Source organism: Dasypus novemcinctus, chromosome 1 (assembly GCF_030445035.2).
Source record: "Dasypus novemcinctus isolate mDasNov1 chromosome 1, mDasNov1.1.hap2, whole genome shotgun sequence".
Taxonomy (NCBI): Eukaryota; Metazoa; Chordata; class Mammalia; order Cingulata; family Dasypodidae; genus Dasypus; species Dasypus novemcinctus.
The window spans coordinates 114,711,478-114,738,834 of record NC_080673.1 but is presented as its reverse complement, the minus strand read 5'-3'; the positions used below and the strand labels follow the sequence as shown (position 1 = coordinate 114,738,834).

The window sequence follows — 27,357 nt, the reverse complement described above, 5'->3', positions numbered from 1 at the left end:
TTTTGTGGAAACAGAATTCTTGGCTGATAGTTCTTTTCTTTCAGTACCTTAAATGCATCATACCACATTCTGTTAGCTTCCATGGTTTCTGATAGGTTGGCACTTAATCTTATCGAGTGTCCCTTGTATGTGATGGTTTGCTTTTCTCTTGCTGCTTTCAGAATCCTCTTTATCTCTGATATTAGTTTTCCTGATTAGCAGGTGTCTTGGTGTTCCATTCAAATTTATTCTGTTTGGAGCATGTTGTCTTTCTTGGATATTGATATTTATGTCTTTCACAAGGGTTGGGAAGTTTTTGGTCATTATTTCCTCAAATATTCTTTCTGCCCCTTTTCCATTGTCTTGTCCTTTTGGGAAACCAATAATGCAAATGTTTGTGCATTTCATATTGGCATTCAATAGCCTGAGACCACTGTCTTCTCTTTCTGGTCTCCTGTCTTTTCCAGTTCAGATGTTCTGTCTTCAAAGCCAATAATTCTATCTTCAAGCAATTCAAATCTGCTCTCTGTGCCTCTAATATATTTTTAATCTCATCCATCATGTCTTTCATTCCCATAAACCTCGGTTACTTTTCTTTTCAGGCTTTCAAATTGTTCTTTATGCTCACCGAGTGCCTTCTTAATATCCTTTATTTCTTTAGTCATATTTTCTTTAAATTCTTTGAAGTGATTTAGGAGAGTTGTGCGATTATCACTGATTGTCATAAATTCTGTATATCTTCAGGATATTTGGTTAGCTAGAGAAGGCTGAGCCATCTCTAACTTTTTCCTGGTATGGCTTGTAAGTTTTTGCTGATGTCTAGGCATCTGAATACACTGGTGAATTTACTCTGATGGTCAATTTCTCTCTCTTGCCTTTTTTTTTTTTTTTCAGAACTGGTTTTTGATATTTGGTTCAACTTATTCTCAGTCTTTAAAAACTTTCCAGCTTAACTTACTAAAATCGGGCAAGTGACTCACTATAGTGGGATGTAGATTTTGTCCCAGGGATAGGATACAGAGCACCAAAAACAGTGTTTGTCCCTGCAATTTCCAGACTGGCCAGCAGATGGCACTTGTCAGCACCCCTTCCTTTTTCCCTTTCAACAGCTGATGGAGGAAGATGTCTCTTCTGCTTTGTATTGGCTACAGTGAACTGGGGATTTCCTCAGCTTAATAACTCATGGGTGGTAGAGGGGAGCTCTTCTGGCATAACTTATGTTTTTTGTTGTTTGTTGTTTCAGCTTCTTCATCTCTCTGTCCCTCCTGGGAGTTGTTGGGCACTGTCTTGGTCTGCTAAACCCCAAAACAGATCCTTTGGACAGCTTTTGGCTCTTTCTTCATTGTTTTTATGAAAGCATTGAACTCTGTGTGTTAGTCTGTTTCCATTTTCCCACAAGCCTCTGGATGTTACTTTAAATAGCTGACTTTACTTACATGTTCTTAAAATACTTTCCTGAACATCATACCAAAAGTCTGCTGTGCTATTTGCTTTAAAATTTTTAGTGTCATGCATATTTGGACATAATATTGAGTACATCTCACACCCAATCAAGGGTCATGTGTCATGCATGTCAGCTGAGACAATGGTTGAAGTCTACTGTTCCAGTCCAAGCATTCTCAATGGATGCAATATTGGCCCTAAAGGAGTGAAAATCAGCTCTTTATGGGCAAAAAAAAATAGTACTCTCTTTATATTTAAAGTACAGATATATATACAGCATATAACCAGATAGAGTATCTATGATACTAAAATTTAATGAGGGTGGGCAGTTAGGGGGAAATGTCTAAAAAGGCTCCTTACCAAGTTGATAATGCAAAAAAAGTTGAGAAATACTTCTTTTACCCCTGTAGAATGCTAAATACTGGCTCCTAGAATTGCAACCAACTTGAGATGACCGAACAATGCAGAGGAGAGTGGGGCTTCTGGAGCAAGGGGCTGGATGAAAGGGTAATGGAAAGCCTTTGCATTTCTGAGTTAGAAATGAGAATTCAGGTCCTGGAGTCACTGTGTAGCTTCAGCAAAGTTGCTTAGCTTTGAACCTTAGTTTCTTCACCTGAAAAATGGAGGTATTGATATTATTAATGTAGGGATTTTGTAAGAATTAAGTAAAAAAAAAAGTTATGTGAAAACACTTTGCAAAAACAATGAGTTCAGAAGGCAGCCAGTGTTTGCCAGAGGCTGGTGTGAAGTAGAAGCTGATAAAAGGGACATGAGGGAACTGTTTGTGGTGAATGAAATATTCTCTGTCTTGGTTATGGGTGGTGGTTGTATAATTGAAAGAATTTGTCAAAACTGATAGAATGCTATGCTAAAAAAGGCGAATTTTATACTATGTAAATTATACCTTAAAAAGTGCCTTGCAATCAATACATAATCATATCAATGTTTTTATTATGCAGAGTAATATTCTCGCTTAGACAAAAACTTTGTTGATTGTACTGAACTTACAATTTGACTAAAATTCCCTAGTTTCTTTCACAGGAATTGCTATTAAACTAAACTATTAAACTAAATCTTTCTAGTCCTGAACTCTTTTAAGCATCAAAATTCAAGACTTCACACTTACTCTCTGTAAATATCAATTTGCTAAATTACCATCCATTTTTTCCACTTGTGAGAGAATAAAAAGAAATACTAATGACTAACATTTTTGTAATCTTCCTCAATCTTATTTCTAGCCTTCCTATTCAACATATTAGCTATCCCTTTCTTAGCTTTGTTTCATTGACTAGTTTTATATGTATGAGGTCTTCCAGGTCTTTTTATTTTTTTTTCATTTAAAAACTTTATTGGAGTATATCATTCCTAAATGAACATATATAAACAATATAGTAAAAGTTGTGATCTTATAAAATAAATGTGCATATCATCATACAGAGCTCCCACACATTACCACACCACCACCAACTTACATTGTTATAAAACATTTGTTCCAAAACATGAAATAGCATAGTCAAAATATTACTACTGACTATAGCCCATATACATTTGATGTATTTTCCTCCAACTTACCAATTGTCAACACCTTGTATTGTTATTACACCTTGCATTGTTGTGAAGCATTTGCTACATATTATGAAGGAGCATTATCAAAATATTACTAACTATAGTCCACACTCTATATTTGGTGTATTTTCCCCCAACCCTATTATTAAAAACTTGTACTAGTATATATTTGTTATAGTTCATGAGAATGTGCTCATATCTGCTCGGTTAACCAGAGACCATCTTCCACCACTGGATTCACTGTATTATACATCCTGTGCCTTGGAAAATCCATTCAAAGTGTACACTCAGTGGCTCTTACTTTCATCACAAAGTTGAGCTGTCATTACCTCAGTCAACTACAGAATGTTTTCACTACTCCAAAAGGAAAAATCCCCTATCCTCTCATATCCCCTATTATTGACCCTTAGAATTAATATACCTTCTTTGCCATTGCTGCAAAAATGTTACAATATTACTGTTAACTGTGATACATAAATTGCATTAGTTGTAATTTTCCCATGTATCACCATAGTCTTCAACACTTTTTAAAAGACGAACATTTTTATATTTATACTATCAACCTCAATCTTCATCCACCATTGAAATCACTGTTATACAGTCCCTAGATTTTCCTCTAGCTTCCTTTTAATTGACATTTATGTCCCTGTACTATCCATTTCAGCCACAACCACATTTATAAATATTCAGTGCTAGTTATCCTCACTATAATGTGTTACCATCAATTCTATTCATTTCCATACTTTAAAAATAAACCTTACTGGTGGTGCAGCTGCCCCAAGAACTGTTCTGTGACTGAAAGTGGAAGCTCCATTTCCCAAAAACAGGGGAGGAGGAGATGGTTGGCTACCGATTTCAGCTACCGAATGGCAGACTTGGATGGCTAAGGAATAACCCAAGGAACAGCTGGGGTGAGAATCTGTCCAATTGGAAAGAAAAGAGGCCAGTGACCACCATTTTGACCCCCCTACCCCCAGCCTGAGGGGAAGCTGGGCTGGCAAAATATCACAGTGATGGTAGGAACCAGTTTCTTTCACCCAGATTGGCCTGCAGCCCTAGTCTAGGCTTCAGCCTCACCTCTGGAAGGGAGGAGGTCAGCTAGCTAAGATACTACAAGAGAAAAACTTCCAGCCAAGAAGTTTATATCCAGCAAGACTGTTTTTCAAAAATGAGGACAAGATTAGAATATTCACAGATAAACAGAAACTGAGAAAATTTCTAAGAAAGAGACCAGATTTTCAGGAAATACTAATGGATGTGCTAGAGCTTGAAAAGAAAAGACAGGAGAGAGAGGCCTGGAAGAGAGTCTAGAAATGAAGATATTACCAAGAAAAGTAACCAAAAGTTTCAAAAGATGGTGAAAATAAAATACGACAGATAAAACTCAAATAGTCAGGAATAAACTTAACCAACGATGTAAAGCACTTGTATTTAGAAAACTGCAACCCAATGTTAAAAGAAATCAAAAAAGTCCTAAATAACTGGAAGAACATTCCATGCACATGGACTGGAAGACTAAATATCATTAGGATGTCAATTCTACTCAAATTGATATACAGATTCAATGCAACCCTGATAAAAATTCCACCAGCATTTAAAAAAAATTGAAAATACAATTATCAAATTTATTTAGAAGGGTAAGGAGTCCTGAATAGCCAGAAACATCATAAAAGGCAAAAGCAAACCCTCATTTCCGAACTTTATATCATATTACCAAGCTATAGTGGTAAAAACAGCATGGTACTGGCATAAAGACAGACACATAGACCAACGGAACCAAATTGATGGCTCAGAAACAGACCCTCACATATATGGTCAAGTGATCTTTTAAAAAAATATTTATTTATTTATTTATTTCTCCCCTCCCCCCCCACCCTGGTTGTCTGTTCTCTGCGTCTTCTTCTTTGTCTGCTTCTGTTGTTGTCAGCGGCACAGGAATCTGTGTTTCTTTTTGTTGCGTCATCTTGTATCAGCTCTCCATGTGGGTGGTGCCATTCTTAGGCAGGCTGCACTTTCTTTCGTGCTGGGTGGCTCTCCTTATGGGGCACACTCCTTGTGCGTGGGGTTCCCCTATGTGAGGGACACTCCTGCATGGCTGGGCACTCCTTGTGCACATCAGCACTGCGCATGGGCCAGCTCCACACAGGTCAAGGAGGCCCAGGGTTTGAACCGCGGACCTCCCATGTGGTAGACGGATGCCCTAACCACTGGGCCAAGTCTGCTTCCCAATGGTCAAGTGATTTTTAACTAGCCTGTCAAACCCACACAGTTCTGGCAGAACAGTCCATTCAACAAATGGTGCTGAAAGAACTGGATATCCATAGCGAAAAGAAGGAAAGAAGACCTCTGTTTCACACCTTATCCAAAAATTAACTCAAATGGATAAAAAAACCTAAAAATAAAAGCAAGAACCATAAAATTTCTAGAAGAAATTTTAGGAAAATATATTCAAGACCTGGTGGTAGGTGGTGGATTCTTAATGGAGATAAGGGAAGGGGACTGAGAGGAACTACTGATGTTTAATGTATGCAGAAGTTTTAACTAGCTTTACTGTAAAAGTGTGGAAATGTATAGAATGGATGGTAACAAATAGTGAGTAATAGCTAGTTTATAAATGGGGATGTGGCTGAAAATGGTAGTCTAGGTATGTAAATGCTAATTTACAGAATGCTAGAGAGTAATCTAGGAACTGAATAGTACAGTAAACCAAGAGGGGGATGAGAATTGGGGTTGATGGTACAGATGCAAGTGTGTCCTTTGTGAGCTAGAGCAAATGTACATCACTACTGCAGGGTGTTGGGGATGCATGGGAAAAATACAACTGGAATGACCTATGGACTGTGTTTAGCAGGAATAATATAATATTCTTGCATCTATGCCAAAGATGTACTGTGTTGATAATGGGGTACTATGGAAAACGTGAGCCAAATGTATATCATGGACATGGCAACAATCAGATGATATTACCATAACTGTAACAAATATTCCACCACAGTGTGGTGTGTTGATAGAGAGGTGTTGTTTGGGAATTCTGCACATGTGCATGATTGTTTTATAAGTTTACAACTTCTGTCATAAAAAATATATTTAAAAAATAGTAGTAGGGTGGGTTAAGGGAAAAACACACCAAATGTAAGATAAGGACTATGATTAGTAGTAAGATTTTGACAAAATTCTTTTGTAATTTGTAACAAATATCTCACAACAATGCAAGGTGTTGGTGGAGGATTGATGTATGGGACCCCTGTATGATATGCATGTTTGCTTTGTAAGTTCACAACTTTTACTATACACTTAATTGTTTAGTATGTTCATGCATAAATGATATAAAGATAATAATAGGGAGAGGAAAAATACTTTGGTTAGTAGTAATATTTTGACAATGTTCTTTAATCATTAATTAAAAAGGTTTAACAACAATGTAAAGTGTTGGTGGTAGGGTGAGTTATGAGAGTCCTGATGTCATATATGTTTGTTTTGTAAGTTCACAACTATTACTATACACTTATTGTTTATGTATGTTTGTGTGTGGGTGATATATTTCAATAAATTAATTTTTTAAAAAAAACCTTATTAAAAATTCTACATACAATAATCATCAGCTCCCATTCTCAAACCACATCCTATCTCCTAGTAACCTATACTTTGCTTACCAACAAAATTACTAGAAGTAATAAACGGGTTCATCAAAGTGGCAGGATACAAGATTAATATGCAAAAATCAGTAGCATTTTTATATAGTACTGACGAGCAATTTGAGGAGGATTTTCAGGGGGAAAATCCATTTGTAATAGAGAATCAAATATTTAGGAATAAACTTAACCAAGGACATAAAGGACTTGTATTCAAAAAACTATAAAACATTACTAAAAGAAACGTAAGTAAATGGGAGGACATTCTGTGTTGACGCGCTGGACAACTAAATACGTTAAATTGTCACTTCTACCCAAACTGATCTACAGATTCAATGCAACCATTAAAATTTCCTGTCTTTTGCAGAATTAGAAAAACCAATTTTCAAATTTATTTGGAATGGTTAGGAGCCTCAAATAGCCAAAGAGTTCTTTAAAAAGAACGAAGATGGAGGACTCTCACGTCCTGACTTAAAAGCATATTACTTAGTTACAGTGGCAAAGACTGCTTAAGATACTGGCATAAACATAGACATGTTGGTCAATGGAATCAAATTGAGAGTTTAGAAATAGATCCTCACATTTATGGTCAAGTAATTTTTGACAAGACTGCCAAGCCCACCCAGCTAGGCCAAATCGTGCTGGGAGAACTGGATAGTCATATCCAAAAGAAAGAAAGAGGACCCCTGTCTCATATCTTGTACAAAAATTGGGGAGCAGATGTGGCTCAAGCAGCCTGCTTCCCACATGGGAGGTACCAGGTTCAGTTCCTGGTGCCTCTTAAAAACAAACAAACAACAAACAATAAAAAAATCAACACAGGGAAGCTGATGTAGCTCAGAGGTTGAGCACCAGCTTCCAACATATAAGGTATTGGGTTCAATCCCCAGGCCCAAGACCTAAAAAAAAAAATTAATTCAAAAATGGATCCTAGACCTAAATAGAAAAGCTACAATCATAAATCTCCTAGAAGAAAATTAGAGAAACATTTTCAAGATCTTGTGGTAGGTAGTGGTTTCTTAAACCTTGCACCTAAACAATGAGCAACAAAAGAAAAAAATAAATAAATGGGACCTCCTAGAAATTGAACACTTTTGTTCTTCAAAAGACTTTGTCAAGATAATAAAAGTCAGCCTATTCAATGGGAGAAAATATTTGGCAATCACATTTCTTTTTTTTTTTTTTTTGTCTTTACTTTTTTTAAAGTTACATTAAAAAAATATGAGGTCTCCATATACTCCCCACCCCCTCACCCCACTCCTCCCAAAACAACAACCTCCTCCATCATCATGGGACATTCATTGCACTTGGTGAATACATCTCTGAGCACTGCTGCACCACATGGTCAATGGTCCACATTATAGTTTACACTCTCCCCCAGTCCAACCATTGGGCCATGGCAGGACATACAATGTCCAATAACAGTCCCTGCAGTACCACCCAGGACAACTCCAAGTCCTGAAAATGCCCCACATCACATCTCTTCTTCCCACTCCCTACCCTCAGCAGCTACCATGGCCACTTTCTCCAAATCAATGCTACATTTTCTTCGATTACTAATCACAATAGTTCCAGAATAGAATATCAGTAAGTCCACTCTAATCCATACTCTATTCTGCCATCCTGTGGACCCTGGAATGGTTATGTCCACTCCACATCTATAGCGAGAGGGGGCTTAGATTCCACATGGATGATGGATGCAATTCTCCTGCTTGCAGTTGTAGGCACTCTTGGCTCCCTGGTGTGGTAGCTGACCTTCTTCACCTCCCTGTTAGCTGGCCAGGGTAAGTCCAATAAACCAGAGAGTAGGAGTTGCAAGTCAGTTGAGGCTCAGGGCCTGGCTATCACATGGACAGTCCAGAGATTCAGGTCCCCTGAGTATACACTAAACCCCAGGTCTGGTAAAAGTAACAGGAGAGGCTTGTGAACAAAGATCACATCTAAGTCCAACTTCATCACACTCAGGAACACAAACTCTAAAGTTGGGCCAACTGACATGGCACTGTTCCATGTTATACAAAGGGATCATACAACTCAGCACTAAAAACACAAGCAACCCAATTTAAAAAATGGACAAAATCTTGAATAGACATTTTTTCCAAAGAGGAAATACAAATAGTTGAAAAAACACTTGAAAAAATGTTCAATATCAGTAGCTATTAGGGAAATGCAGATCAAAATTACAATGAGATATCATTTACCAATTTACAGAATGCCCATTATTACAAAAACAGAAAACTACAAGTGCTAGAGAGGATGTGGAGAAATAGGAACACTCCTTCACTGTTAGTGGGAATATAGAATGTTGTAGCCTCTGTGAAAGACAGTTTGTTAGGACCTCAAGAAGCCAAATTTAGAACTGTAATCTGATCCAGCAATCCTTTTACAAGGAATATATTCAGAAGAACTGAATACAAGGATGTGGACAGACATTTGCATGCCCACTTTCATAGCAGCATTATTCACAGTTGCTAAAAGAAGGAAACAAACCAAGTGTCCATCAACCAATGAATGGATAAACAAAATCTGTTAAATACATACGATGGAATACTACTCAGCTGTAAGAATAAATGAAATTGGGTTGCATTTGATAACATGGCTGAACCTTGAGGACATTATTTTGAGTGAAGTAAACAGACACAAAAGGACAAATATTGTATGATCTTTTACATCTTAATCTAAGTCATTATTTAATATGCTTAAAAGGTTTAAGTAGATAAAGAGTTCAAGGATATATGTCTTTTGCCACATCATTTGGGACTGTGGCCATTTGATTCAGCAATATCCTTAGAATACATGTGTTCACCTGAAGTGCCTAAGTTCACCTGAATGTGCCTAATTTCATTATTACAGGGTCACAGTCCCCGTCTTGTCCACACAAATTCCATGCAAATATTATGTCCTTAATTTCTTTTAAAAATAAAAATAAACTTGCATTATTAACCAATTTTCTAAAAGGCAAAAAAAGTCATAAAAAGACACCAGCAGTCAAACAAATATATTGCACTGAGAGAGGGAAGCTTGTTTTGCACACAAACAGACTGCTTGTCCAGCAAGGCTCAATGAATCATTTCATGAACTCTGGGTGCTTGAATTTATACATCTCTTTAGAAACATATTAAAAAGAAGGCTAAAAAAATTAGAGAATAATCTAGGGACTGAGTAACACAGTGAACCCAGAGGTGGATGAGTATTGTGGCTGATGGCACAAATGCAAGAGTGTCTTTCTGTGACCTAGAATGGATGTACATCACTATTGCAGGGTGGTGGGAATGTGGAGAAACATGGGAAAAATACAATTAATATAACCTATGAACTACAGTTAATAGCAATACTGTAATATTTTTGCATCAATGCCAAAGATGTACAATATTAATAAAAGGGAGGTATGGAGAAAATATGCCAAATGTACACTATGGACCATAGTTAGTAGAAATAGTCAGATGATACTATCCCATAATCTGTAACAAATGTTCCACAACAGTGTAATGTGCTAGCGAAGGGGTGTTGTATAGGAATTTTACACATGTGCATGATTGTTTTGTACATTCACAACTTCTGTAATAAAATTATATTTAAAAAAAGAAGGCTCAGTTTTAAATTGAGAAAAGTTGTCATAACACGCATGTGAGCACACATACTAAAGAAAACACAAGACTTGCATGGCACCATGTGAACAACTCCATGGAATGTTTCTGCAAGCGACGTGCCCTACATGCAGTGAAACTATGCAGCTGGGCACTCAGAGGGTATAAATTAAATAAGGAAATAATGCTGATGGTAAACGTAACAGCGGAGTGAAGGAGTGCTTAGTAATATAAACCTAAGTCTAGACTTTAACATATCCCTTTTACTATCTGATTTTAGAGGCAGAGAGCAATTTGTAGCATCTAGTTACCAGACTCAAACAAACACCGCCATATCCTGGGCATTTAAGGGAATGTTCATTAGTAAATTAAAAAACAAAACAAAACAAGACAATACAGTATTCCTTTGCTTGAGTTTATGAAAAATCAGGGTTAAGATTCAGCCATAAAATGGTTTTAGTATGAAAACAAACTGGATTACAAGGAGACTTCACCTACCCTTATTGCAGCTTTGCATCAAAGAACAGGGAAACTCTGCTTCCATTCAAGCCTCTACAGACTTGGTCCAATTTCTGGTCCATTGTCCCATCCAGGTAATTTATCCACAAAAGGGATCTTTATTAATTTTTTTGTGAACATCTTGGGTATATGAATCACATGAGATTTTGCAAAATCTCAGGCAGCCTGGCCACACTCTTCCCTGGGTGCCAGAATGCCCTAAGAATGGACATCAGCTGGCAGCGACTGGAAGCTGCACCAGCCATGGTCGGGCGTAAGAGAAAAATGAGGGCTGGTGCTCCAGCCCATAAGTCACAGGGAGGGGGCACTCACTGCCCCTCTGGAATCATTGAAAAGCATAGAGTTAGTGGGCAGCTGTCCGCTCAGCAGGGCCAGAGGTGATGTCCAGAAGTTTCAACAGAAGAACAAACACAAATGGGTCCCAAATGTGGTGATCACTGAAATTATTACCTTATTAATATGCCTGGCTTGCAGAGGGAAATCACTCTAGAGACTACTGACTATGGATTTTTTATCTTCATATCGGGTATCAAGGTCTGAAATAGATACAAGAATGATGGAGAAGCACACAGAAGGGTCCTGGTGGATACTACTTGGACAAAGTTGGTCACACAAACCACTAGGCTTCTTTAGTCCACAGAGAGCATTTCAACCTCTTTCTCTATAAACCAAAGTTCCATCACATCAAGATATTTTGCACTCCAGTATCTGAAGCCAATACAAAATACTGACATGCCAAGACATTCCTCCTTATGTAATTTTTTGCAAAACAAAACAAAAAAAACTATTATTGAAAGCAATCTCTCTAGTCCAGGTTTAGGAACCATTTTAAAAGGTGTAAAAAGTTATATTATCCTGTCTTTGAATCTACTGTGATTGACTTATATTCATTTATATGTTATGAATGAAAAACTTAAAATAATGAAGAGTGAAAGATTTTTTTAAAAGATAACATTCAATAATAAAGTTCCCAATGTTTCTTGGAATTGAGGTATGACAGTGGAAATTAAAATTTCCAGAACTGTTGTACCTGGCCTACCCTTGGTAATGATTCTCTTCTTGAGAATTATTGATGTTGGTGTTTCCAGGTATTGAATTTGTATTATGTATGTCAGTTTGCATTTTTTCCTCATATTATAGATTTGATAAACAATAATGTTTATTAAATCCAACTAATGAGTTAATTTGTCTTTTCTTCTCAAATACACTAATAGAACATAAAATTTCACAAGTAAAAGCTCTAGACTATGACATCATTGATCACACAACTGTCTACATAATAATCAACATTTTATATAAATTGGAAAATTTTATGTTAATTATACATTTATTTTTCAAATATTCAGATGTTTGCCATCCAATTACCAATCATTTGGTTAGGTAATTTTAAAAAATTCTATATTGGTTAAGTGGATATGTCATAATCTACTTTAAAAACATGGTTTTAACCAAAATAGTGGAAAAGTAATAAACAATTATTATTCCTAAAGATAGTTATTATTAAAACCTGCAATGACAAAAATGAGAAAGAATTTAACTGGTATACTTAAGAACATATGCATATACATAAATTGACATAAAATTGTCATCTTCTAGACTGCTAAAAAAAGTGTCTGTAAGACACTTAAGGAGATGTTACACCACAACAAAACATCTCCTTAAGTGTCTTACAGAAAAGTTGTCGTAGTACAGAGGCAAGGAAAATACTGAGGTAAAGGAGTGGATAAGATGTTTTTAACCACTACTTAAATTAAAAAGATAAACAGAATTAAAAGATAGAGACAGTGTCAGCATCTCCATGATATATACTCTATTGAAAGGGTCATAAATGGAACAGATTTAACAAATTCTGAGTGAAGAGGAGCACCCCAATTTAAAATGTGAAAGCAATTTTCCATGATTTCAATTTTTATACAACGATGTGGCTATTGTAAAAGCACTAGATTAATAGTGTTGGGTTAAAACTCTATCAAAGAGTGAGCTTTCAACTTTTGTTAAACTGCAAGACCCAGAAACAGCCAGGGCATCTACGGAGTTTCAGAAAACCCACATTAGACAGAGCAGTTAAGATATGATTAGGAAAGGCATGTGAAGGGAAGCACGGCTCAAAGCCCTCTGCTGTTTCCTTCACTACGCTGTGCTGCTGTGCTACAAACACCTATGCTTCTCTGCTAGATTGGCAATTTATCACAGCTGATACCCTGAACACTAAATTTCTTTGGAAATCTTCTCATTTTCATAATTAGGGTTTTGTTCTAATGAAATCTTAAATCTCTTTCATTTTCATAGTTCCACATTTCAGAAGAAGCAGATTGGGGGGGGGGAGTGGAGTGAGAACTAGACACTGATGACTTTGGAGCATGAGTTACTAAATAAAGAGCAGGTGACTGTGTCTGTGTGTGAGTTATATTAATTTTGGCAAATAACAATGACTTTATATACACTCAACTTTAGATTAGGACAACTTCTCACTTTAAAGCAAGAGGGAGAAAATCATCTCACTTTTCATTTAAAAGATTTTCTTAAGGGCCTTACCTATAGAAACTTTCAATGTCATTACTAAAAGGGAATATTAGTCTTAGTCCTGATTTTGGCTATAAATATTATGCCCATGTAAAGTGATTAGGGGAGGTATCAAGATGGCAGTGGTTGAAGGACTCGCTGAGGTGAAGAGCCCTATGAAGTAAAAGAGGGCAGGAAACACCCAGACCCTACTTCTAGCAGTCCTGGGAACTCAGCAAAAGTGTTTGTGGTTTTTTTTTTTAATGAACAAGTAAACAATACAGATTTTAAACGTGGGACGGAGATCTATATCATTCACCAAGGGTAGAAAATTTATGATCCCCACAGATTAGGATCAAAAGGAAGTCCAGAAGAGAGAACAAAAACCAGTGTGTGGTGGTACGAGTAGCAGTCTTGAAAATGAAGGATCCCAAGCAGATTATATGGAACATGGAGTAATTGAACGAAATGGAGTTTGACCCCACGCAAGAGCCACAGTTAAATAAGAAGGCACTGAAAGACAAATGTGAAAAGCTGCATGAGACTGTGAACATATTCTATGACTCAGTGAAGAAAGAGAATCTAGATATTTACAAATAATTGAGGAAGTCAGAAATAGAAGACGAATAGAAAAGGACTCAACTTAATATTTTGATGCAGTCAAAAATGATTGGCATGTGGAAGTTGAAAGTGTTCCTCTGCCAGATATGCCTCATGCTCCTTCCAATATATTGATCCAGGACAATCCACTTCCCAGTGCCCAGCACCTTCCATCCTTAAGACTTCAGCCTATGGACTTCCAACTTGGGCAGTTTCTACATTTCCTTTTCATGGACATGGTGCTCCACATTCACTGCCTTGCAGAAAGCATCCTCATCCTCTCCTGGTCACCTCCTCAAATCTTGCAGATGTATAGCTGCAGAGTGGGCTTTGCCCTAGATCTCCCTCCTTGTGGGCAAGATGTAAATATGTTTATATAGACCTGAACTTGCTCAGTGAGGTCATGATGATGATGTTTCCAGCACCAGAGAGGATGCTAGCTATCCTGAGGACATGGATCAGGATAAGCATGATGACAGATCAGATAGAGAAAGGGAGGGGGATGATTTTGTATATGAGGATGATGATAGTGAAAGAAACTACAACGAAGAAAAAATAGTCAGGTCTAAGTGTATGATTTGCAGTTATGCCTGGAAAACCAAGGAAAAATATAAGAGCATGAAAGAACTGACTCTTCTTCAAGCCAAAATGCTTCAAATGGCAGGTCAAGAAATCCCAGAGGAGGGACAAGAAGTAGAGGAATTTTTGGAGGATCATGGTAAAAATGATTCTGATGATTCTGAAGCAGAAAAGTAATCACAAAAATAGCAAAGAAGAATAGCTTTCTGATGGCACATTTATAGCTTCTTCACAGCAGCAGGCTCCTTCACAGTCTATTCCTTTTTTTTCAGATACAAGCACCTTCCATGCCAGGACCACCTCCTCTTGGACCACTACTTGCATCACCTTTCAGACCACTTACAGGTCTTCCTCCTGGGCTACCTCCAGGAGCTCCACCATTCCTGAGACCATCTGGAATGCCAGGACTCTGAGGACATTTATCTTGACATTTACCTCCAGGACCACCACATGGCTGAACCCCTGGCCTCCACCAGGTCCACTTCCAGGTTTGCCTCTTGGCCCTCCTCCTTGAAGACCTCTACCAAGGCTACCCTACCCCCCACCCCCATACACATACCTCTAGATATCCCTTCACCTCATCCTGGCATGATGCACCCACATTTGGTGTCTTTACTTGGACCTGCCCCACCTGGGTTTTCCCCACCAGCTCCCTCACAGAACAGAGGGGTTTTTAGTGTCCCACCCAACTTATTCCAGCACCCTAAGGTGGATAATACAAGTGTAGCTACCACTAAGAAGAAAGCCACAGTAACCATCATTGCCAAGCTATAGCTCATTAATCCCAAGGTGGAGATTACTTGATTTGTGCCCAATGCACTGAAGGTACATTGAGATAATAAAGGGGCTACTGCTACTTCCCCCAAAAAGTCAGCAGATAACTTTTCTATGCCTCTTGCCAAATCAGCCCCCAAACCTGGTCCTCTCTTTCTGTCTCAACACAAACCAAGGATGATGTCTATGAAGCTTTCATGAAAGATACAGATGGGCTACTGTGACAGCCTTTGATGCCTTATGCTTCTTTTCACATCAGTGGTTCACAGAGAAAAAGGCTTTTATTAAGGATAGATGACAGAGCTATTTCCACTGTCAGGGTATTTTCTAATTTCAGTGCAAAGAATATCCTGAAGTTTAGCCTTGGTCAGAATTTACTGCTCACAGGTCCTTGCTGGCTCCTTCCCCAATGAAAAGATGGTATTTCATTCTGAATAGATTGATTATTGAAGTAGTGCTGCTAACATCTATTCCTTCTTTTTTTATTTTTAAAACTTTCATTCCCCGCATAGTGGAGCCCCACGTGCAAGGAGTGCACCCATAAGGAGAGCCGCCCAGCACGAAGGAGGGAGCAGCCTGCCGAGGAATGGCGCCGCCCACACTTCCCGTGCCGCTGACAACAACAGAAGCGGACAAAGAAACAAGACAACAAGACGCAGCAAAAAGACACAGAAAACAGACAACTGGGGGAGGGGAGGGGAATTAAATAAATAAAAATAAATCTTTAAAAAAAAAAAACTTTCATTGAAACATACCATGCATATATGAACATACATAAAAAATAAGTGTATAGTAAAAGTTGTGAACTGACAAAACAAATATGCAGAGCATACACAACTTCCCTACATCACCAAAACACCAATATCTTGCATTGCCATGGAACATTTGTTATAGATGATGAAAGAACATCATCAAAAATCACGATTTCCATCGCATTTTTTCTCTTTCTCCAATTCTTTTGAAACATGTTTCCACTCTCCTATCTTGTGTGCTATGGGCACTGGATGAGGAAATAATTTATTTCACCCCATATTGGCTTTTGTGTTTGAGTTATTTAAAATATTTTTTTATAAATATTATGTAACAGTTTACTTGTGAAATGGATCACAATGTCATTTCCTAACACAAAACAAGATTCATGGGAAGAAAATGTACAAATCTTTGATTAAAATTATTCCCCACTGATCTAAATTTAGAGTGTTTTGTAGAAAAAAATAAACATTCTATACCAACAACAATAACAAAAAATTGGTTATAGGCTTCCAGTTGACCAGATGCCATCATAAGATGCTTCAGGGTACTATTCTCCCACAGAAACTTTGAACAACTAGCAAAAAAATAACAAAGCCACATTCCTCAGAACCCTGCAAAACAGATAAAGGGCTGCAGTAACTGGGTGAGTGCTAAATTAAGAAAACACAGCTTTTAAATATAGAAATGCCATATAACTCAGCAATTCCACTGTTAAGTATATACTCAGAAGAATTGAAGACAAGGACATGAGCAGGTTTATGTACAACAATGTTCAAAGTAGCATTATTCACTTTTGTCTGAATTTCAGCAGAGTTGCAACACCTACTCTCCAGTTCAATGGCTTACCCAGGAAAATTAACAAGGAGATGATGATGGACAATGCCTGAACCAAAGAACAGAGAGTGTCTGCAAGTGCAAGCAAGATAGTTCCATCCATCTGCCCCATGGGATCTAAGCTCCCTCTCAATTAGAAGCAGAGTAGGCATCATCATCCCAAAATAGTCAAGACTGGGGAATGAACAATGGACTAAAGTAGAATTATTATTTTTCTGTTATAGCAATGGAAGAACTCATTATTGACATAAAGGCAGTGACCACCAGAGGCTCTGAGAGTTGGGAGAGGGAAGACTAGTTGTAATATGGGGGCATTTTTGGGACAGTGGAGTTGTCCTGCATGACACTGTAGTGACAGATAAAGGCCATTGTATGTTTTGTCATAACCTACAAAATTGTGCTGCATGAGCCTAAACTATAATGTAAACTGTAATTCATAGTAGCAACGCTTCAATATGTGTTCATCAATTGTAACAAATTGTACCACACTAATGAGGGATGTTGATGTAGAAAATGTTGGACAGGGAGGGAGTGGAACATTGGGAATCCCTTATATTTTTTATGTAACATTTACATAATCTAAATTTTAAAGATTTATTTTAAATTTTTAAAAATAAAAATAATTAATTAAAAAAAAAAAGAAAATACCGCTTTAAAAATTGGTAGGAGAAGCTCATGGGCCCTTTCTGGGTCCTCCTCCAATACACTTTTGTCATGGTGTGGAACCAGCCTATGCTCCCATTGTGGGTACCTAGTCCTGTTCTAGAGTGAGCAAGGTAATACCTCCAACTATAATGTGGTATCTGTATGTAGGTGCCAATATATCAGGTAGTAGTCTGAAAGACTAAACCAGGCAACTCATTTCTAGCTCTCTCTCCCAAAACTTCCCTCACAAACAGAAGCAACTTGCACACGGATAAGAAAGTAAGAAACAAAAAAAGTCAAAATAGCCTAGGACAAAAGATTACATATTGTAAGTCACACAATAGAAAATCTAGGAGGGAGGGAAAATCTATTCATAGGGGGTAGAAGAGACAAAGTTCCTTTAAATGGGGGAATACCTTAAGCCATGAAAAAGCACAAGCCATATAGGTTCAGAAAGATAGAGTGGACCCTATACTTCAGATTCCTTAGGGCTGATCTTCATAGAATGGCTGAGCTCTGAAGGAGATCACCAGCCAAAGCAGAGCCAGTATGCAAAGATTGAAAGGTGCTTTTAGTTTTGGTTTGTTTGCTTTTGGTAGCTCCCGGCACTATAGGAAATTGCAAACATACCACAAGCTAGATACAAATTTAAGGAACACACAGGTCAGGGACTAAAACCCTGACTTAGAATACATCTTAAAATATTCAAATGTATGGTGTGCAAGAAAAGATTATAAGACAAAGAAACGGGAAATGATGGCCCATCCAAAGGAATAAGAAAAAAATCTAGAAACTATCAAATGAAGAGCAGACTTTGGATATACTGAACAAACACTTAAAAAATGACTTTCAATATACTCAAGGAGAAAAGGAAAACACAGAGAGAGAACAATTGCCAACCAAGAATTTTCAATCCAGCAAGACTGTCTTTCAAAATAAGAGAGAAATTAAGACATTCCCAGATAAACAAAAGCTAGACCTGTCCTACAAGCAATGCTAAAGGAAGTTCTTCAGACTGAAAGGAAAGGACACTAGATAGTAGACTGAAGCAATACAAAGAAATAAAAACCCCCAGGAAAGGAAGCTGTATGGGTAATTATAAATGTCTGTATTTTGTACTTTTTTGTTGTTGTTGTTATGTAATTCCACTTTTTACTTCTTACAGGTTTTAAAATGTAAATACCATAAAGACTAATAACACATTTGTGGTTTTGGACATGAACTGTATAAAAATATAGTTTGTAAAAATATGACAAAAAGAGGATGGAGAGGTATAAGAAAAGGATATGAGTATGCTATTGAAGTTAAATTTAAGTTGGTATCAAAACCAATATGACTGTTATACATTTAGGATGTTATATATATAAGCCCCATATTAACTACAAAGAAAATACATGAAAATATATGTACAGAAAGGAAGTAGAAGGGACACAAAATAGTACAAACAAAACACAAAAAGTATAAAAATAAGCCTTAATGAAAGAATTGAGGGACAAAAAAGGTATAAGAATTACAAATACAAAATGGTAAAATGGCAGAAGAAAGTTCTGCCTCATTAGCAGTTATTTTAAATGTAAATGGACTGAACACTTTAGTCAAAAGGCTGACATCAGCAGAATGGATAAAAAAGCATGTTCCAACCCTACACTGTTTACAAGAGACTGACCTTAAATCCACAGACACAAGTAGAGCAAAATGAAAGGATGGTAAAATATAACCGTGCAAATAGTATCCAAAAGAGAGTTGGGGTAGCTTTACTAACACTAGATAAAACAGACTTTAAGTCAAAAACTATGATGACAAGATGGTAGAGTAAGGAACAGCAGGCTGCACTCTTCCTCTATAACTGTGGGAAGGTAGGCAGGCTTGCTGGGTATAAGGGAAGCCAGGGTGTCACGGGGGCAATAGAAGAGGGTGGCTAGAGAGGGAGAGGTCCCAGTTGGGCACTGTGCAGCCAGCCCCAGAGAAGCAGAGAGTATACCAGTCAGCCCAGGAGAGAAGTAGAACACCCAGGCATCCCTGTGGGAGGCAGAGTCACACAGTTGTCTGTGGGGGTAGAGGAGTCATGCAGCCAGTTCTAGGGAAGAAGGGAACTTCTGAACAGCAATCCCATAGGTAGGTCTGGGCACAGCGTGCTTAGGGTAGGGAAGAACAGGGAGAGCCTTTGGAAGAGCTGAGGGAACTTAGTAGGAGGTTTTATTTTTCCCTATTTTCTTTTTCCTTTATCCTGGTACTGGCTGAGAGGCTGGCTGTGGGGTGACTGATTGGCAGGCACAAGCTGCTGTAGAGGAGTACATTGAAGAGTGGCTGATGGCCTGAGAAGGAAGCCTGTTTTTTTTGTTTTTGTTTTTTTAAATTACTTTTTGTGGGGTGATCTATTGACCAACACAGACAGCCTGAGACTAGGAGCCTAACTAGTCCTGGTGATCAGAGAGTGAGACCCAGATTTTTGTTTCCTTTTGTTTCATTTGGCTTTACTTGTTTGTTTCTTCTTCTCTTCCTTATTTTCATTCCCTCTTCTCGTTTCTTTTCTTCTTTCTCTTTACATTTCTCATCTTTTATTTTTTCCCTTTTTCTTTTATTTTTTACCCTCTTCTCTTTCCTTCCTCTTTTCATTTTTTCATTCTTTTTCTTTCAATTTTTTCCTTCTTTTCATCCTGCCTGCCTTTCTCTGTTTTGTTCTTTCTTTTCCCTTTTCTCACATATCTGATATTTTATTTAGTTTTACTTTATTTAATTTACTTTAATAATTTTTTATTTTATTTTATCTTATTTTACTTTTTCCTGTTTCTTTTTTAACATTTTAAAATTTTTATTCCCGTTATCATTTTTCTCTCTTATTTATTCTTTCTGTTCTTTTTCTTTCCCTTTTTTCATTTTCTTTTTTCACTTCTATGTCTCCTTTTTTTGTGGATCTAATATTTTTTCCATTGAACACAGACAACTACAAGGATATAGAATAAGTTGAACCAAGTGATAAAAAGAACTCCTAACACAAAACTAAACAAAAATAAAACCTTAGACTACAAAGAGAAACTTACCAACTGAATAAGCCCATCAAGATAAACAGATGCCTAGATGTCAGCAAAAAAATTATAAGCCATACTAAGAAACAGGAATTCATGGCCTAATGGCCTAGTCTAATGAACAGACTAAAAAACAAGAGGAGACACACATGGAATAATAGTCAGGAATGTCCAAACAAATATCCTTAATCAGCTCAATGAAATCAAGGAAGAGATAAGAGATATTAAGAAGACACTGGAAGAATAAACAGAAGAAATTATAAACATATGTAAAGCAATAACATCTTACTGTGATGAAAGACACAGTGCAAGAAATTAAAAATATATAGAAGTACATAACAGCAGATTTAAACAGGTAGAAGAAAGAATTAGTGAAGTAGAAGATAAGACATCTGAAATTGTATAGATAATAGAACAGAGAAAAAAATGGGAAAAAAATCAGCAGGGACTCAGGGAATTGAATAACAGCATGAAACAAGCAAACATACATATTATGGAACCCCAGAAGGAGAAGAGAAGGGAAGGGGGCAGTAGGAGTGTATGAGGAAATAATGGTCAAAAATTGCAATAAGTAACAGATTGTGAAAAGCTCAAGACAAAGACAGAACCCTGAAAGCAGCAAGAGAAAAAAGATCCATCACATATAAAGAAAACTGCATAAGATTAATTTCTGATTTCTCATCTGAAACCATGGAGATGAGAAGGCATGATATGTCATAATTAAGGTGTTGAAAGAAAAAAAATACTGCCAGCCAAATATTCTATATCCAGCAAAACTGTCATTCAAAAATGACAGAGTTCAAAACATTCACAGATAAGCAGAAATTGAGAGAATTTGTTAACAAGAGTCCTGCCCTTCAAGATATACTAAAGGGAGTTCTGCAGGTTTAAAGGACAAAACAGGAAAGAGAGGGTTAGAAGAGAGTATAGAGAGGAAGATTATTGATAAAAATAAATAAAATAAAGAAAAAAAAAAGACATATATAAGCCTAAAGAATAAATGGCTAAAATAAAACGGAATTTACAGTAATAACATTGAATGCTGATGGGTTACACTCTCCAATCAAAAGATACAGATTGGCAGAATGGATAAGGAAATATGACCCATCTATATGCTATCTACGAGAAATTCACCTTAGACCCAGGGACACAAACAAGTTGCAAGTGAAAGGTTGGAAAACAATTTTACACACAAGCAGTAACCAAAAAATGCAGAAGTATCTATACAAATATTGGACAAAACAGACTTTAAATGCAAAACTGTTTTAAGAGACAAAGAAGGACACTATATATTAATAAAGGGGTACTCAACCAAGAAGAAAGAGAAATCATAAATATTAAGCAGCTAACCAGGGAGCCTCAAAATCATTGAGGCAAATAACTGGCAAAACTAAGGGGAGAGGAAAACACATCTGCAATCATAGTGGGGAACCTCAATATACCATTATCACCATTAAACGGAACATCTTGAAAGAGGCTCAATAAAAAAAACAGACCTTGACTAATACATTAGAGGAACTAGACACAATGGACTTTGTATTAGTCAGTCAAAAGGGGTGCTGAGGCAAAGTAAAAGGGTATTTATTTGGGGTAGAAGCTTACAGTTACAAGGCCCTAAAGAGTCCATCTCAAGGTACCACAAAAGGTACTTTCTCACCCAAAGTCTGTTGCCACATGTCGACACAAGATGGGTGATGTTGGCAAGGGTTCAGCCTTCCTTTTTTCTCTTATGGCTCTATGGCCCTAGCTTCTTCCAATCTCAGCTGTAAGCTGGCATAGAGCTCTTCTCTCTTCTTCTGGGGCTTGTTCTTTCTTGGCTTAGCTGCTCTGGTCTCCTCACAAGGTCAGCTGTAAATTATCAGGCTAATTTCTCTTCCTGGGGCCACAGGATCTTCTGTGTATCTTCTCTGTGTATCTACTTCTCTGTGTTCTTGATTGAGCATCCATTTATATAGCCCACCAAGGGAGCAGGGACTCAACCATGTATGCCCTAATCTTAACATAGTTTAATCAAAGGCATTTCAGCTGAAAAAAAAGAAGATGCAATAAAATAGAATCAGAGGGAAGCGGGTTTGGCCCAATGGATAGGGCATCTGCCTACCACATGGGAGGTCCGTGGTTCAAATCCTGGGCCTCCATGACCCATGTGGAGCTGGCCCATGTGCAGTGCTAATGTGAGCAAGGAATACCGTGCCATGCAGGGGTGTCCCCCACGTAGGGAAGCCCCACCTGCAAGGAGTGCACCCTGTAAGGACAGCCACCCAGCGTGAAAGAAAGTGCAACTTGCCCAAGAATGGCACATCACCACATGGAGAGCTGACACAAGATGATGCAACAAAAAGAAACAAAGATTCCCGGTGCTGCTGATAAGGATATAAGTGGTCACAGAGGAACACACAGCGAATGGACACAGAGAGCAACAACATGGGGTGGAGGTGGGGAAGAAGGGGAGAGAAATAAATAAAAAATAAATCTTAAAAAAAAAAAAAGAATCAGAAATGAGAGAGGGGATATCAATACTGATCCCACAGAAATAAAGAGTATCATAAAAGGATACTTTGAAAATTTTATGGCAAACAAGATTGACAATCTAGATGAAAGGATGAATTTCTAGAAACACACAAGTAACCTACATTGACGAGGAAGAAATACAAAAACTCAACAGACCAATCACAAGTAGTGAGATTGACCTAGTCATCAAAAACCTCCCAACCAAGAAAAGCCCAGGACCAGGTAGTTTCACAGGTGAATTCTACCATTCATTCCAGGAAGAACTAATACCAATCTTGTTCAAACTCATCCAAAAAACTGAAGAGGAAAACACATTACCTAACTCACTCTATGTTGCCAACATCACCCTAACACCAAAACCACAAAAGATGCTACTAGAAAAGAAAACTATAGACCAATCTCTCTAATGAACTTAGATGCAAATATCCTCAACAAAATACTTTCTAATTGAATCTGACAACACATTAATTGAATTATACATCATGATCAAGTGGGTTTTATCTCAGGTATGTAAGGATGGATCTGCATAAGAAAATCAATCAATGCAATACACCACATTAATAGACTGAAAGGAAAAAAATCACATGACCATCTCTATAAATGTAAAAAAGGCATTTGACAAAACACAGCATTCTTTTTTGATAAAAACACTTTAAAATATAGGATTAGAAGGAAACTTCCTCAACATGATAAAGGGCATATATGAAAAACCCACAACTAACATCATATTTAATGGTGAAAGGCTAATGGCTCTCTCTAAGATCTGGAAAAAGACAAGGATGCCCACTGTCACCACTCTCATTTAACATTGTATTAGAAGTACTCACTCAAGCACTTAGGCAAGAAAAAGAAATAAAAGGCATCCAAATTGGAAAGGAAGAAGTAAAACTTTCACTATTTGCAGATGACATGCTCCTTCCTATACATAGAAAGTTCTGAAAAATCTACAACAAAGCTTCTAGAGCTGATTAACATGTTCAGTAATGTGGTGGGATATAAGATCAACATACAAACATCAGTGGCATTTCTGAACACTAATAATGAGCAATCTGAGGAGAAAATCAAGAAAAAAATTCCATTTACAACAGCAACTAAAAGAATCAAATATTTAGGAATAAACTTAACTAAGGATGTTAAGGACTTGTACACAGAAAACTATAAAACATTGCTAGAGGAAATCAAAGAAGACCTAAATAAATGGAAAAATATTCATGTCCATGTATTGGAAGACTAAATATCACTAAGATGTCTATCCTACCTAAATTGATTTAAAGATTCAATGCAATCCCAATAAAATTCCAACAGCACTTTTTTTTACTGAACTGGAAAAGCCAATTATCAAATTTATTTGCAAGGGTAAGAAGGCCCTGAATAGTCAAAAAACATCTTGAAAAGGAAAACTGAAATTGGGGAAATAATGCTACCTGACTTTAAAGCATACTACAAAGCTACACTGTTCAAAATTGCATGGTGGAGAGTGGGTGTAGCTCAGTGGCTAAGTACCTGCTTCACATATAGGAGGTCTGTATTAGTCAACCAAAGGGGTGCTGATGCAAAATACTAGAAATCAGTTGGTTTTTTATAAAGGGTATTTATTTGGGGTAGGAGCTTACAGTTACCAGGCCATAAATCATGTTACTTCCCTCACTAACGTCTTTTGTCTGTGTTGGAGCAAGATGACTGCCAACATCTTCAAGGGTTCAGGCTTCCTGGGTTCCTCTCTTCCTGGGTCTTGCTTCTCTCCAGGCTCAGGGTTCCTCTCTTCCCAGGGCTTGCCTCTTTCCAGGCTCAGGTTTCCTATCTTTCTGGGGCTTGCTTCTGTTTCTTCTGTGTGCTTACTTCCTGGGGCTCCAGCTTAAGACTTCAGCATCAAACACCAACATCAAAACTCCAACATTATAAACCCTTCAACTTTGTCCTTTGCCATGCCTTTTATCTGTGATTCCCCACCCACCAAGGGGTGGGGACTTAACACCCTACTGATGTGGGTCAGTCAAAGCCCTAATCATAATTTAATCATGCCCGGTACAGACAAATTTACAAAGATAATCCAATATCTATTTTTGGACTTCATAACTATATCAAACTGCTACAAGGTCCTAGGTTCAATCCCCAATACCGCCTAACAACAACAACAACAATAAATACTGCATGGTATTGGCATAAGGATAGACAAACAAACCAATGGAACCAAATTGAGAGTTCAGGTATAGACCCACACATATTTGGCCAACTGGTATTTGACAGAGACATCAAGCCCACTCAACTGGGACAGAATATTTCTTCAACAAATGGGGCCTGGAGAACTGGATATCCATATTCAAAATAATGAAAGAGAATTACCATCTCACACCCTATACAAAATTAACTCAAGATGGATCAAAGACCTAAATATAAGAGCCAAGATAATAAAGCTCCTAGAAGATAATGTAGGGAAACATCTATGAGATCTGGCAGTAGGAAACAGTTCTTAACTTTACACCTAAAGCATGAGCAATGAAAGAAAGAATGGAGAAATGGCACGTCCTCAAATTAAAATTTTTTCTGCTTCAAAGGAGATTATCAAGAAATTGAAAAGGCAGCCTATTCAATGGGAGAAAATATTTGGGAACCACCTATCTGATAAGGGCCTAGGAAACAGTTTTATATTATTTATGAATTCCAAAAAGAGATAGAGATTATGTTTGCAAACTGGTCTGTTCCTCTGGGCATGATACCCTTTGATTGTATTAGATTCAACTGAGATGGCTTTGTTTAAATTATGTTGAGATTAGGGTTTTGATTCAGCCATATCATTAGGGTGTGCAGGGTTGAGTCCCCACCCCCTTGGGCTATATAAATGGATGCTAAATCAAGAACACAGATGTAGACACACAGAGAAGATATACAGAGGGGAGAGAGAGCTCCATAAACATGATAGAGGCCCCAGGAAGAGTGAGAAGCCATTTGCCTGAAAGTTTATAGCTGACCTTGTGAAGTGACCAGAGCAGCTGATCTCAGAAAGAAATGAGCCCCTTGAAGAGAGATGAGCCTTATGCCAGCGTAGAGCTGAGATCAGAAGAAGCTGGACCTACAAAGTCTTAAGAGGAAAGAGGAAGGCTGAACCCTTGCAGATGTCACCCCTCATCTTGCTTCAACATGTGGCAACAGAGTTTGGTAAGGCAGTCACCTTGACCTGGACACTTTATGACCTTGTAACTGTAAGCTTTTACCTCAAATAAATACCTTTTATAAAAGCCAACAGATTTCTGGTACTTTGCATCAGCACCCCTTTGGCTGATTATTACAGCCTATTATTGAGGATATATAAAGAAATCTTACCTCTCTAAAATAAAGAGACAGGGAGCCAATGTGGCTCAGTGGTTGAGCGCTGGCATCCCACATATGAGGTCCCAGGTTCAAATCTGTACCTCAGGAAAAAAAATGACTAAAATAAAAAGACCATCAACCCATTTTAAAAATGTTCAAGAGATGTGAATAGACACTTTTCCAAAAAGGAAATACAAATGGCTAAAAAGCATATGAAAAGAGGTTCAACATCACTAACTCTTAGGGAAATGCAAATCAAAAGTACAATGAAAACAACAACAACAAAACAAAACAAAAAAAGTACAATGAGTATCATCTTACACCTATCAGACAGGCTGCTATTTTAAAAAACAAACAGAAAACTACAGGTGTTAGAGGATGTGGAGGAATAGGAACAGTCATCCACTGCTGGTGGGAATGTAGAATGGTGCAGCCACTGAGGAGAATGGTTTGGTGGTCCTTCAGGAAGCTAAGTATAGAATTACCATATGATCCAGCAATCCCACTACAAGGAATATACCCAGAAGAATTGAAAGCAGGGATGCAAACAGGTATATGCACACCAATGCTCATCACAGCCTTATTCACAATTGCCAAAAGGTGGAAACAAGCTAAGTGTCCATTGAGGGATGAATGGATAAACAAAATGAGGTATATACATATGATGGAATATTATTCCACTGTAAGAATGGATGAAGTATTGACACATACGAAAACATGGATGAATCTCGAAGACCTTATATTGAGTGAAGTAAGGAAATCATTAAAGGAAATATTGTAAGGTATCACTGATATGAACTAAGGATATTGAGCAGACTGACAGAAGTAGAGTCTGGAAGACAGGTTTCCAGGAGACAGAAAGAGAATAGAGAGTGGTGAGTTGATTCTCACTCTGGGTAGAATCCATGATAAGGTGGATGGGGGTTTGGCAGTGGGTGGGGTTGATAGTGGTGCAGAGATATGAATAGGGTCAAGGACACTGGAGTGTGTTTGTAAGTAGAGTTGTAGGGGTGAGTTGGGCTATCCATAGAGATGGGAGGAGGGCCAGAGGAAGGAACTGGTAAACTCTGGGGAGGTAAAGAGTGGTTAAGAATGCAA

General features: G+C 37.6%; 1 protein-coding gene and 1 pseudogene across 3 annotated transcripts in view; one reads left to right on the top strand and one right to left on the bottom strand.

Moving 5' to 3' along the window:
• Positions 1-27,357, bottom strand: part of FAM13A (family with sequence similarity 13 member A) — a 432,557-nt gene that overhangs the window by 240,727 nt on the left and 164,473 nt on the right. The window lies entirely within an intron of this gene.
• Positions 10,931-15,405, top strand: LOC139437101 (WW domain-binding protein 11 pseudogene; annotated as a pseudogene).